The sequence below is a fragment of the Ictidomys tridecemlineatus genome, chromosome 7, assembly GCF_052094955.1.
Source record: "Ictidomys tridecemlineatus isolate mIctTri1 chromosome 7, mIctTri1.hap1, whole genome shotgun sequence".
NCBI classification, from domain to species: Eukaryota; Metazoa; Chordata; class Mammalia; order Rodentia; family Sciuridae; genus Ictidomys; species Ictidomys tridecemlineatus.
The window spans coordinates 153,005,693-153,021,095 of NC_135483.1; positions in this window are offsets into that span (position 1 = coordinate 153,005,693).

The following is a 15,403-nucleotide window of genomic DNA, read 5'->3' on the forward strand; positions in this document are numbered from 1 at the left end:
TGTGTCCAACTACAACTAAATATATATATATATATTTTTTTTTTTTTTAAGTGGTGGAATTCTGGATAAGCAAGCCTAGACTCAAAGAGACCTTGCGGCTCTATCTTTGCATCTTGGGAAGCTTCCTTACAAGATGCTCCAGCCAGCTGGAGATGAGAATTCATGAGAAGGAGAACTGGGGTGCCATGCAGACAGCAAGCACCACAGCAAATACAGGAGGGAGGCCATTTTGGACTTTCCCAGTCTTACATGCCTCAGTGATGTGGCTTGAGTGAGACCAGGAGAAACCAGATGATAAACTTCTAATCAACCCACATAGAATCATGAAACATAATAAATTGTTGTCTAATGTAACTAGAATTGGGGAAAGAGGTTGTGATGTCACAATAGGTAATTAAAAAGGTGAAATACTCAAACCTTAGTGTACATTAAACTTCCCATTAGAAATTGTTAAAAAGGAAGATCCCAGGTTACCACCACAGAAATTCGAATTCAGTAAGTCAGGTTTGGATCCTGGCATCATACTTCATATATAAGGATGTCAGATAGCAGTAGTCCTCAGTCAACCCTTTAAGAGGACAACCTACTAAGATTTCCTTTAGCACAGAAGAGACCTGAAGCAGGTGGCTACGTAATTGTGCATTGCCCTGTGTATAGTGCCACTGGAGTTGACATCATCATCGTTATGCACTGTCCCAGGTAAAGACAGATGCATTTTTAAATGCTTGTGTGAAAAATAGAGCATATAACACTGTTATGATTTGGATTTGAGGTGTCCCTCAAAAGCTCATGTGTGAGACAATGCAAGAAGGTTAACAGGAGAAATGATTAGGTTATGAGAGCCTTAACCCAATCAGTGAATTAATCAGCTTATGGAGATTAACTGAGTGGTAACTGAAAGTGGGTAGGGTATGGTTGGAGGAGGTGGGCATTGGGGCATGGCTTTGGGGCATATATTTGTATCTGGTGAGTGGAGTCTTTCTCTGCCTGCTTTCTGATCATCATGTGAGCCACTCTCCTCCACCACACTTTTCTGCCAAGAATATAGTCTTACTCTGAGCCCCAAGGAATGAAGCCTGCTGTCTATGGACTGAGATCTCTGAAACCATGAGCCCTCAAAATAATCTCTTGTCCCTAAAATTGTTCTGGTCAGTTCTTTTAGTCACAGCAAAACACACTAAAACATTCTCTCTCTCTCTGTCTCTCTCTCTCTCTCTCTCTCTCTCACACACACACACACACACACACACACACACACACATACACACACACACACACACACACACACACACACGAAAGAAGATTATTTCTGTTCTTCCCCATAACCCATTAATCAATGGATTATGAGGGCAGGGATCAAAAGAAGAAGCAGACTTTTCACAACCTCCTAGGGATACAGATTTGATAGGAGAATTTGATTGAAACTGAAATGGGCTAAAGTATTGAAGAAAAAGGCTGACTAATAAAAATGCAAGTAAGCTGAATGCAGTAGCCCACATTTATAATCCCAGTGATTTAAGAGATTGAACAGAGACCCTGAGCCTACTAGAAGAAAAAGTAGGCCCAAATCTCTATATGTTGGTTTAAGAACTGACTTCCTTAATAAGACCCCTAAAGCATAAGAAGTAAAATCAAGAATCAATAAACAGGATGGAATCAAACTAAAAAGCTTTTCCTTAGCCAAAAAAAAAAAAAAAAAAAAATCAATATTGTGAAGAGAGAGCCTACAGAATGGAAGAAAATCTTTGCCAACTGTACCTCAAATAGAACATTAATCTCCAGGATATACAAAGAACCCAAAGAACTTAACACCAAAAAATCCAAATAACTTGATCAGTAAATGGGCTAAGGAACTGAACAGACACTTCACAGAAGAAGAAATACGATCAGTTAATAGATATATGAAAAAAATGTTCAACATCTCTACCAATTAGAGAAATGCAAATCAAAACTACACTGAGGGGGGCTGTAGCTCAGTGGTAGAACGCTTGCCTAGCAAATGTGAGGCACTGGGTTCGATCCTCAGCACCATATATAAATAAATAAAATAAAGGTATAAAAATATAGCAACAAAATAAATAAATAAATAAGTACACTGAGATTTCACCTCACTCTAGTCAGAATGGCAATTATCAAGAATACAAGCAACAATAAATGTTGGTGAGGATGAAGGGGAAAAGTTACACTCATACATTGCTGGTAAGGCTTCAAATTGGTGCAACCACTCTGGAAACAGTATAGAGATTCCTCAGAAAACTTGGAATAGAACCACCATTTGACCCAGTTATGCTACTCTTCAGTTTATACTGAAAAGACTTTAAACAACATACTACAGTGAAGCAGACACATTAATGTCCATAGCAGCTGAATTCATAGTAGCTAAACTAAGGAACCAACCTAGGTGCCCTTCAACAGATGAATGGATAAAGAAAATGTGGTATATATACACAATGGGATATTAATCTTAAAAAATAATGAAATTATTACATTTGCTGGAAAATGAATGGAGCTAGAAAATATGCTGGGTGAAATAAGCCAATCCCAAAGAAACAAAGGCCTAATGTTTTCTCTGAAATGTGATTCTAATTCACAGTGTGTTGTGGGGGCGGTCTAGGGAAAAATAGAGGTACTTTGGATTAGACAGACAGGTGGTAGTGAAGGGAAGAGGGAGTATGGGGGTGGAATGAATTGGACATTATTACCCTATGTTACATGATGGGTGTAACTCTACATCATGTACAACCTGAAGAATGAGAAGCTATAGTCCATTTATGTGTGATATGTCAAAATACATTCTACTATTATGTATAACTAATTAGAACAATTAAAAGAATATTATGCCAGTGATAATTTTCAGTTAGTTTAAAAACAGATTTAAGTAACAGAATATAATATATATGCTAATATATATTATATTATTATATATATTATATTATTATATATGTATTGCATGTAGCTTATGTAATACATAATTATATAACATATAATTATATGAAAAAGAAAATTTTATCTGAAAATCTGGAAAAAGAATGCTGTTAAGTTAGGGTAAGAACATTTTTAATTTAATCATATATATTTATATATAATTATATAATTTTCACAGTTGGTTTAAAAACAGATTTAAGCAATAGAAGAAGGACTAGGGAGATAGTTTTAAAGTTATATAATCAAGATAACTGATTTATATTGAACTTAAAAATTTGGGGCACATTTAGGGATTCCTTTCCCCCTACATAAGTACCAAGAGTTTTATGTGAAAAATTCTTTGGGAATTAGACATATTTTTTCTTTTAAATTCTACTTCCTATATGTATTCGATTCTCACTGTATTGGCTAAATTCTTATATATATATATATATATATATATATAATATATATAATATACACACACACACACATACACACACATACAGATATGCTCATCAAACTTTTTTCAATTACTTTTTTATCAGTACAGTTACATGACTTTTTTCTTATATAGGTGGGGTCTCCCTGTGTTGCCCAGAATGGCCTTGAACTCTTGAGCACAAGCAGTCTTCCTGCCTCAGCCTCCTAAGTCGCTCCTAAATATTATGGAACAAGAATCCTGTGAAGTTAGGGTAAGAACATTTTTAATTTAATTATTTACTTGAAATTTTATGTCTGGCAATATAAAACCTAAATACAATTTGTATAAAATTGGACAAAACAGACAGATGTCTGAATTGCTCAGCATGAAATGTGAGAGAAATTTAGACATAGCTTTGGCCCGAGACAAGAAACAGGGACCTGGGGATGAGAGGAGAAGGAGATCTGGTAGAGGTGGGTGCAGACAGCAGGATATGGTCACAAAGGCTGAGGAGACGCATGGAAGAGCTGGGTGCAAGCAGCAGAATGAGGTCACAAGGCTGGGTGAGAAGTTCCCATGGTAGAAATGGCTGAGGACTTTATGGAATAGGGATATCTAATATTCAGCTGCAAGTGGTTGACTGTCCTCCACTGCATTAGCCTCAAACATTAGTCTCCAACTTTGTGCTCAAACTTTCTTGCCAAATGCCAATGTCTCGGCTTGGCACAGAATCACGAGCCACCACACAGCTTTGTGGGTTCAAACAGCAATTCTTTATTCCCGATCTCACACCGCCTCCACACAGGTTCAGGGGCAATCCCCCCCCCCCCCCCCCCCCCCCCCCCCCCCCCGCACAATTCACGTCCTAAATACTTTTTCTCCAGGAGAATTCAGCGGGAACTCAGGCAGCAGGCACGCCCTACTCCCAGCAGCAATAATCTTCAACCTCTAACTTCCCTAAAACTCCTTTTGTCTTAACCCAGGAACACCCTAAGGAGCGGGATACTTCCTCGAACCTGATCAGCTCTAAACCCGGATCCGCCTTGGTCCTTGAGCAAGGTCACCTTACATGCAAAGTCAACAGCGAAATCCATTTAACATGGGGTACGCTGGCAAGGAAATTTTGAAGCGTCATTCCTACTTGACAATGGCCCTCAGCACTTTCTAATAAATTCTGTAACTGTCCTGTATTTGAGTTTCTTTGTGGAATAATTTAGAAGAGGCCATGCTGCATCACTGGGTGAGAACAGTGGGTGTGCAAGGTTGAATGAACAGATCAGATGCAGAAGGTAATGTGCTCCTGAGACTGAGAACTCAGCCTTGGCTTAAGTCCTTTTAAGAATCTTTGAAAACATTGAGAAGAACACTTGTAATAGTAGAAATGAATTGTGTTTTGCAATCCTAGATGTACCACTGATATCACTTTAAAATGAACTTAATCTCACTTAAACCATCATTGTGCCTGTGTGACCACATCAGTTTCTGTGGCTCTGCTCTTTGAGCAGAGGAATAGCTGGTAAACCTGAATTCCCTGCATTTAGGGCTTGGTCTGCAACCTGGTACCTTGTCATCAAATTTGAAATGGGAGATGTCCCAGAAGGGAAGAACTATTGAAGTCAGTAAAAAGGAAATGAGAGAAAGTCAGAAATGTGGATGCCAAAACAGCTTCTGTTTTTTTCTGCTGCACATGAAACGCTATTATTTTGTGATGCTTAAATTAGTGAATGAAAAATTCCAAATATTAGAAATGGAAAATTTTGATGAAAAATGAAGCAGAAATGGAAAAAAAGCGTTTAACCACCAAATTTTGTAGCTCTGGCATTGAATCTGATTCTTTCATGTTTCTATGAATTCCATTTGTAATTATCTGTCCAATTTGGGAGACATTAGCCACACGTGACAGTGCCAGTTTTTAAGAACTGCATTTCAATTTCTCAGTCATTCTAGTCATATTTCAAGAACTCAAAAGCTACAGGTGGATAATACAAACATTTGGACAGTATAAATACAGAATATTTCCATTATTGCATGAAGTTCTATTGGATGGCACTGATATATTACATCCCTATCAAATGGCCATAGAGCCTTACTTTATGTTCATCTTTTTTTTAATTTATTTATTTTGGTGGTACTGGGGATTGAACCTAGTGCCTCGAACATGCCTAGCCAAGTGCTTTAGCATGGAGCTACATTTCCAGTCCTTATTAAATTTTATTTTAAGATCAGTTCTCACTAAATTACTGAGGCTGACCTGGAACTTGTGATGCTCCTGCCTCAGATTTTGAAATCACTGGATTCCAGGCATGTACCAACACACCCTGCCAGCTTATGTTCTTCCTAGTAAGCATCACTCACTATCGAATTTTGGTCCCACCATAATTGTTAGGCAGTCCTTGAAGTTTTCATTTTATATATTTATCTTAGATTTTTTTTTTCTTTTTGGTACTGGGAATTGAACAAAGGGTGCTTTATAATTGAGTATACCCCCAGTCCTTTTTATTTTTATTTTGAGACAGGGTCTTACTAAGTTGCAATCCTCCTGCCTTGGTCTCCCCAGTCACTGGGATTATAGACATGTACCATGTCTATACATGGCTAAAAGTTAACTTCTTAAAGTATTTTTATTATGTCTAATAGTGCAATTAATTCATATAGCCATCTCCTTAGTTGCTATCACTTTTTAACAATAAAAAAATAGTTGTAGAAATACCATGTTGCTTCACAAAAATGTTTAACATGTAACAAACATTTAATTCTTCTTTGTTTCTATGAGCTAAACCTAAACCAAATTATGTAATAAGAGCTCTGTGCCTAACTCCTTAAGGAACATAATCATTTCCTGTTAAATCCAAGTATTTAACATTTTATGAAAATGAAAAACCATATTTTCATCTTGTTTGAAAGGTGAAGATCCTTAATTAGGCTTGATGTTTTAGAGGAAGCAAGACTGGGAGATTTTAGAAAACTCCTCAAGTGAATAATTTAAAAGGTACAGAATTATCTGGACACATTATTAATACCACAAGACATAGGGATTTTATTACAAAACAAGACAAGGTCAATGAATATTGAATAGGTAGCTAGCACTCTTTATCAGAACAGGTGTACTATCCTTTCCATTGTTGAACTGGTTACATTTTATATACATATTTACATTGGAAACACAGTTGTGTAGCAGTAAAGAGTAGAGTTAGTGATCCTATGTTGCAGTTTGTTTTAGAGAGATCCAGAATATAAATGTTATATGCTAATAACAATGTTGCTGCTAACTAATAATTATTACTAGTCCATCTATTACTGTCTTAAGTGTCCCAGCTGGACTATGAGTTGTGTGGTCACCTTAGCCATAATAAACTGGATGATACCACTTATACATACCAACTCTGCTATCTTAGCAAATTACTAACTTCTTTATACTCTTTGTATTAACTCTCTGCTACTTAATAACAAATTATCTACAAAATATTTTGATTCCAACAACAAATGTTACCTTACAATATCCATGGGTTATAAATTAAAGAGCTGCTTAGATGGATAGTTCTGGGTCAGTATCCAAGGGTTGGATGTTGGCAGGAGCTGCAGTCAGCTGAGAGGCTGCTTGGGAAGGAGAATCTACTATGAAGATGCTTTACTTACCTGGCAATTGAGAGGAGACTTCACCTTCACACGTGGACCTCTCCATAAGACAGCTTGTGCATTTTCACAACATGGTGGCTGGTTTCCAAACCTAGACAAGTGAAGGAACCCTGGGTACCTTTTAAAAAATTATATACATATTACACACATACATACACACTTAATTTCATATATATATATATATAAATAAATACATATATTCACACACATATATACACACATACACATATATGTATGTATATATTATGGACCTTTAAAAAATTTATTGATACGCAGTGCTGAGAATCAAACCCAATGCCTCACACATGCTAGGCAAGCGCTCTACCACTGAGCCACCACTTCAACCCCAACCTGGGTACTTTGTATAATCTACTCAACAAGATCTCCCCAACGCTCTATCTTTATTCTAATCATTAAAAGTAATTCAGTCAGTCCTGCTCACACTCCAGGGGTAGAAAAATAGGTTCCTCTTGAAGACAGCATTTTAAAATCAGTACACTTATTTTTCTCATCTGTATAATGATAGAAAATTACACTCATTCAGCAACTATATTGTTATTATAAGGCATAATTCATATAAAGCATTTTAAATTTTTTCCTATAAAGAACTTTTTTTTTGTAGATGGACACAATATCTTTATTTTATTTATTTTAGTGAGGTGTTGAGGATTAAACCCAGGGCCTCACTCATGCCAGGCAAATGCTCTACCACTGAGCCATAACCCCAGCACCCCTATAAAGCATTTAAAAAATATATTTTTAGTTGTAAATAGACACAATGCCTTAATTTAACTAATTTATTTATTTGTGTGGTGCTGAGGATCAAACCCAGTTCCCCAAGTGTGCTAGGCAAGTGCTCTACCACAGAGCTATAACCTCAATCCCATATAAAGCATTTTAATAGAGTACTTGGGACATAGCATTCTTATGTTAACTAATAATATTTATCTACGTGTTCTTCTAATCAAACTTTAGGGTTTTTAATTAATTAGTTAATTAATTTTTTGAGATGGGAAAATCCCAATGTGTTGACTGGTCTCAAATTTTTGGGCACTAGTGATCTTCTTGTGCCCCACAAGCAGCTTAGACAGTAGGCATATACTACTACCTCCAGCAAACTCTAGGTTCATGAGAGGGATTGTATGTGATTTATTTTGGCAGATCAAGCTCCAATTGAAATCTTGGGCACATAATTGAGGGTGTGTGCTTAATAAATATTTGATTAAATGAATGATTAACATATCCTATAATATGACCAGTTAACTGGAATGTTTCTCTATATAGGAAAAAAAGTAGTGCAAGAGTCATGTAAACAAATTCATTTTATTGGTGCTAGGGATTGAACCAGGGCCTTGTGCATGCTAAGCATTCTCCACGACTGAGTGAGCTATATTCCCAGAACCTCTTGGTATTTAAATTTTCTCCTGAAAAAAAAAATGCATTTATGTAGACATGTCTAGCTAGACTTTTTGAAATGTGAATATTATTTTTACTTACTAGCAAAGTATTGCAATAATTATTTAGATGACATGTTACTAACAATAGTAGGCTTAAAGTATGTAGCAAAAATAATTTCAGGAAATATACATTATTATATAAAATGTGCATTTGCCATTAATGACTCATATTCTTGTCATTTTTTTTTCCAAAGAAAAAATAAACATATGTGTAACTTCTTAGATTGTAGTTTTAAAAAGGTCTTTTGATTATGAGTATTTACATTTATCATAAGACTGAAGGAAATAATTGCTAGAAGTTTGGATCTATAAGATCCAGTAACAGCAAGACTATATTTGTACAAAATGATTAGTTGGAGGAAAGTATTAGCAATCATTTATCAAGTGCCAGAAACAGTTTAGATTATCCCACATGATTTCTTTTTATGAGTCATGACATGTGTAAAAGAGTAATTTTAGAAATTAGGGGTTTTTTGATACATTATTTTTTAAAAATTCTATTATCTGATTCTAAACATACCATTAATGCTTTGCTTTTCTAGTTTAGCTTTTGAATGATAGAATGATAACTTAGCTTTATCCTCATCCAAACCTGATTCTTTCCTGTGATATAAAAGTGATATAATGAGAAATGAGAAATTATTAGCACCCATAAGAGGTTTCAACACTTCATTCCAGTTTTCAAAGCAAATTAAGTCTCCTTCAGTTGTTACGATGTAAGAAGAGGCTGTGTTTTTTTGTTTGTTTGTTTTTGTTTTGATGCATTAAGATGCATGATCTTTCTTCCAAATTGATCATTTAAAAAGAAATTGCAAAAGTCACAAATCATGACCTTAACGTTCAGAAAGTCTGTCTGGAGAACACAGATTCTTGCAGTGAGGCACAGAAAACACTAGAGAAATACACAAGACATTTGTTGCTATATGTGATTAATTTTGTTTCCTTCATAAATCCCAAACCCTAATCCTAATTGCAACAAGGAATGAAAAAACACTACAGAAACTAAGAAACACTTTCAGGATGTGAATAGCTGCTTATTGTAAAATGAATTTACTAGATATTCTTGAACTTTTCTACTTCTTCAAAACAATGTACTCATTTATGGAAGAAAACTTATTATTATCTTCACTTTATGCATTCAATTTATAAAGATGCCAATTGCTGATTGATTTTGAGGTGCTGGGGATCAAATCCAGGGCCTCAAGCATTCGTTAAGCAAGCACCCCAGCACAGAGCTACACAACCATCTAACCAATTGCTTTTTTTAAAAAATATTTTTTTAGTTGTTAATGGACCTTTGTTTTATTTATTTATACGTGGTTCTGAGAATTGAACGCAGTGCCTCACACATGCTAGGCCAGCACTCTACCACTGAGCCACAAACCCCGCCCCCCAACCAATTCTTTTTAATTCATACTTCCCTTCATTTACCCTTCAATAAATATATAATTGTCTCTTGCTATTTGGTAATAATTGTGCTGGACACTGTATATTAAATGATGGATACCATCAACATGTTTGTTTTCCTGATGGAGTTTGTAGCAATTCATTGATTTCTTACTGATTTTTTAATATATCGGTTCAGCATTGTGTTCAATATTATGGAAGTATATAAATTTTTTTTAAATTACCCCCTATATTTAAGGAAGTGTTAATTTTATCAGACAATATACCTGTAGATGTCAAGAATTACTGTTAAATAGAATGTGTTCAAATGCTGTCAAAACCACCAGGAAGTACATACAAGAAATTAATTGGATTCTAGACTGTGAGTGGATTAGACTTGGAAATATAAACCATTTTTAAAAGAAAGGAGAAAAGCCATTTAAAGCTCCCTGAAGAGCTTTAAATCTTAAGCTGACTGCTGATGTTTGGGAGCAGTTGGAATAGGACAGCAGCTACAAGAATGGCATTCCAAGGGGAGGAGGAAAGAATCTTGGGGACAGGAGCACTGAGGAAGCAATGAGCATGGAATACTTGTAATAAAGGAGATCTGCGTAGGTGCATAGCCTTCAGAAGCTTCCAGCCCCCGAGATGTGCTGCTCAGTTTCAGGTACAGATTTTCAAGGGCCTGGAGGGTATGAGAGTTATCTTTTGGGGGTGAGTGTGGTACTGAGGATTGAACCCAGGCACTTGAATACTGGGCAAGAATTCTCCCACAACTATATCCCCAGGCCCCCAGAAAGTTACCTATTGTTTGTGATTTCTATTCTGGTTCTTTGAATCTCACTTCCCTGCATATCTTTCATTCTAGTGTTATCATAGATAGGGAGGAAGTTAGAGATGAACAGGAATGGTAAAACAAGAGAGAGAGAGAGAGAGAGAGAGAGAGAGAGAGAGAGAGAGAGAGAGACTGATTTAAAAGGTCCTCTGATGGGCAATTGACCCAAAGTACTCAATCATCATCATATGATACTATATGGACATAATAAGTTCCTGCTCCCCTCGTGTGAGTGGGGTGATGGAAGGAATTCATCACAGGAAGATGGGCAGACTACTCAGAGCCACCAAATGGTACCACCAATCTCTTTACCCACATTTATGTGCACATATTTTGTCCCCAAGGTCACACACATGCCCACAAGTTACCACAAGGGTCATTTGACCATAACATGACCTTCTGTTGAATGGCACTAGATTAGAAAGGGCAAAATGGCCCTTTTGTAGGAACATGCTGTCAGTTTTTTACACAGCACATTTTTATGACTTCCCCCAAATGGGCAGTAGCAGCCGCATGAGCACTGAACCCTAAGAGGCATAGTTACCTGCTACTCCAAGGTTTCATGCCACTGCAAGTTAGTAACCTCTACCCTAACAAAAATCCAAAGCCAAATTCTGTCAGTGCATTTCCATCCCTTGTCAATCTGCCCACCCCAGTCTCCAGGGTGTATCTCACTTTCTTTTTCTTTTCCCTTGTCTCACCTGTGGCCCACTCAGGCAAGATATACCGCGTTCCCCTGTGAGTAGTGAGCTGGCGAAAAATCACACAACACAGAAATAATTTTGAAATGCGAGGGCACGATGGGTCTGTGACCTTAAGAGTCTTGCTTCTACACTGGAAGGAGAGAGTGAGCCTGCGTCTTTTATATTTATATGGGGGATACACAAAAGTCTTTTCTATAGAATATTCTTCACCAAATAAGGCAAGGGGTGGGCTGCACAAGCCCAATGGGTAACACCAAACTCCACAGCTACTACAAAGCATCCTCTATAGCCTAGCAAAGACTGAGGTTATGTACTTTTGCATAATAAGCCACAAAATGACTTGCAATACCAGACAGAAATCTCCTTGGCTTCAAGGCCAAGCAGAGACTATGCAAATAGCTCAGAGGTGGCCCCCCACACCCTTGCTTACAATAAATGTCATCTAAATACTGTCTTTGACTTGCTGTACTTCTGCTTCCCTGCTGGGGTAAAATTGTCCTAACATTAGACATAGTACTACTGTAGGACTAAAAAATAATTTCTTTTTTAAAAAAATTTTTAAGTATTTTTTTAGTTGTTGATAGACCTTTATTTATTTATTTGTTTGTTTGTTTGTTTGTTTATTCGTTTTTTTTATTTATTTATTTATTTATTTATTTATTTATTTATTTATTTATTTATTTATATGTGGTGCTGAGAATCAAACCTAGTGCCTCACACATGCCAGTCAAATATGCTACCGCTGAGCTACAGCCATAGCTCCCTAAGGAAGAATTTCAATAATCCACTTTAAACCTCCAGGAACAATAACTTAACCAAACCCTTAGAGATTGTTTGAAAAAGAACTCTTAGGGCAATAGAACTCCAAGGAAAACACTTCATAAATGTGCATATATAGGAAGAAATATGGCTGTCTATTTAGAACGGAAGTTTGATTCTAATAGAAACAATACGTTTTAATGTGTATTTTCTTCTTTTTATTGTGTCACTGTGGATTGAACACAGTGCCTTGAACTCATATCTTCTTTCTTGATAGCAGTACTTTGATAAATTAAAACCATTTTTAATTGGGTGCAGAAATGCATGCCTGTAATCCCAGCAGCTCAGGAGGCTGAGGCAGAAGGATCAAAATTCAAAGCCAGACTCAGCAACTTAGTGAAGCCCTAAGTAACTTAGTAAGACTCTATCTCAAAATAAAAGATAAAAAGGACTGGGGATGTGGATCAGTGATTAAATCATCGCTGGGCTCAATCCCCAGGACCAAAAAACCAAAACCAAAACAAAACAAAACAACAACAATAAAAAACCTATCATTTTTAGTCTTAAATAAAAACATTGATCCAGGTCTACTTTCATAACTTCTTGGACAAACATGGCACTTAGAACTTATTTTGATGAATGCAACCAATGACAAAATTTGATTAAGACTTTTTTTTCCCCCTGTACTGGGGATTGAACCCAGAAGCACTCAACCAATGAGCCATATCCCGAAGACCTTCATTATATTTTATTTAAAGATAGGGTCTCACTAAGTTGCTTAGACCTTGATAAATTCCTGAGATAGGCTTTGAATTCACAATCCTCCTTCCTCAGTCTTCTGAGCTGTTGAGATTATAGGCATGTGCCACTGTGCCCAGTTCATTGAGACCTCTTATAGACCAAAAAAAAAAAAAAAATGCTATAAAAATTTCAAATAAAGTTGGGTGAGGTGGTAAACTCCTGTAGTTCCAGTGACCCAGGAGCCTGAGGCAAGTTAAAGGCCAGCCTGGGCAACTTAACAAGACTCTATCTCAAAATAAAATAAATAAAAAGGGCAGGGAATATAGCACAGTGGCAAAGCGCCCCTGGGTTTAACCCTCAGTTGGTGGTGGTGGTGGGGAATCAGTTAGATTTAGGGAAAGGAGACTTTGTTAAGTAAATTCTCAGATTACTTTAAATATATTGTCCTTCTTTTTCTTTGTTCATTCTTGTACTGTTACATTATATATTTTGATATTATGAAGATTTATGCCACACTAGCTTTGTGATTTTGGAAAATTATTTCATCTTTTAAGTAATCAATTTCTTCATCTTTAAATTGAGAATACTAGTAGAACTTACCTGATAAGGCTTGTGACTAAAAGTACCTTAATATATACAAAGATTGCTTAGCACAATGCCCAACATAAAGTGAACAGTTAAATGGAAATGTTAGTTATTAAGTCTCTGGACAATGGAAGTAATTCCTAAGGCCCCAGGTGGCGCTCAAAGGATAGAAAGATAACACAGAGAAACCTTTCTGGAGGACATGAGGATGTCTGATGTGAGTCTAGAAAGAAGAGCAGGAACTAGCCAGGTGGAGGAGAGTGTGTAGGTTTGTATGTGACAGGAGGATGGGGCTGAAGGAAGTGGTGAAAGAGGGAGGCTAATGTTTTCCAGGAAGATGGAGCTCTGTGAACAAAGATGGTGCTCTGGAAAAATGGTAGGTATTTTAATACAGCTAAAGCTCTTTTGTGAGCTAGAGTGTTAAGAAGTGATAGTTGAGAGCTCAATAATAAATAAGCTCACCCAGGGCATGAGAAATGCAGTGAATCCAGGACAGGTACTCAGATGGGTAGTTTAGGAAAAAGGTCCAGAAAGGAGACAAGTTTCCTGCCTGCCTTTTCTTGTTTACCACTCATCTAAGGATCATGATACTGGTTGGGATGTTTTCTGATACATACCAGGTAGGGAAAAGGCAGCACTAGTGCTAGAGGTGCAGAGAGAGAGGCCATGCCAATTTCCTAATAAATATTTGGGAGTGGAGAGGCAGGAGAGAGTTCAACAAAGAAAGCAATACAAACTCTAGGACTGGGTTCATGAATTAAAGGTTCTGCAGAAATGCAGGGTGGTAGATAGGCATTTCAGAAATGTTTCTGTGCGTTATAGCTCAATTTCCCTTGCTATTATTCAGGAAATAAAAGTTTGAAATTTCTCTAAGATTATCTTGGTGTAACTGAACTGAGCTCCTTTGTATACAAAGGAAAGCCAAATGGAGCCTCAGTTTGATTATGGTCATTAAAGGAAGCATTGGCTAAATAGTAGGAGTACTAATACAGTGTAATAACAATCATCCAGATTAACTATTATTACTGCACTGAGTATTAGTGGCAATGAATACTGCTCAATTCTAATAGATAGGTACAATTATTATTTCCATTTTAGATAAGAAAATTGAGGGACGGAATTGTTGGATTGATTTTCCTAGGGTCACACAGCTAGAACTTGGTGAAACCAAACATTGAACCTAGACACTTGAATTTACACAAGATTTTAAAGGACAGCAGATTTTAAAGGACAGGTAGAGGGTAACATTCAAAACCAAAAATTTTAAAGGACAGACAGGCAGAGGGTAACATTCAAAACCAAATTTTTTTATTACCTAAATATTTATTTCCTCTGTAAAAAGAGCAGTCAGTATTAATGTAGCTATCTTAGGCACTTCTCCTTTTAAGATGGAAACTTGTTGCAGTGTATGTATTTTAGAGTAGAGCTGTATGGGTGGAGGTGGGGCACTGCTTTTTCCCCCCTTAGAACAAAACATATTTTTTCCTTGTCCATGCACAAAGTACCCAGCACAATGTGGACTTTGAATAAGTGCTGGCTGAATTGATATGCTCTATAATACATTTTGCAAGGCACTTGTGTGGATGACTGCTCAAGCATGGTCACACAAAGATGCCTGCCTTTATAACCCCAGGTTGGTTGATGAGGGTTAGTCTATTTCATTGTCTCCTAATATAAATGCATGTTGTTCCCCCCCCCCTCTTCTTCTTCTAATACAAAATGCTTGACTTGCAAGGCCTTTAATTTGAAATAAAGTCATAAAGAATAATTGCTTTTAGTAGCATTTTGCAGACCTAGTTGAGGATGTGTTATTCCCTTAAGTTTTGGTGGGCACATTGTATCACCATTCCCTTGTTCCTCCCTTTCCCTGGTCCTCATGTTTTCCTAGTTTGTTGGACTTCTACCCTAGAATCAAGAGTTGAAGAGGAGAGCTGGGCACAGTGGTGCCCTGTACTCCCAGTGACTGGGAGGC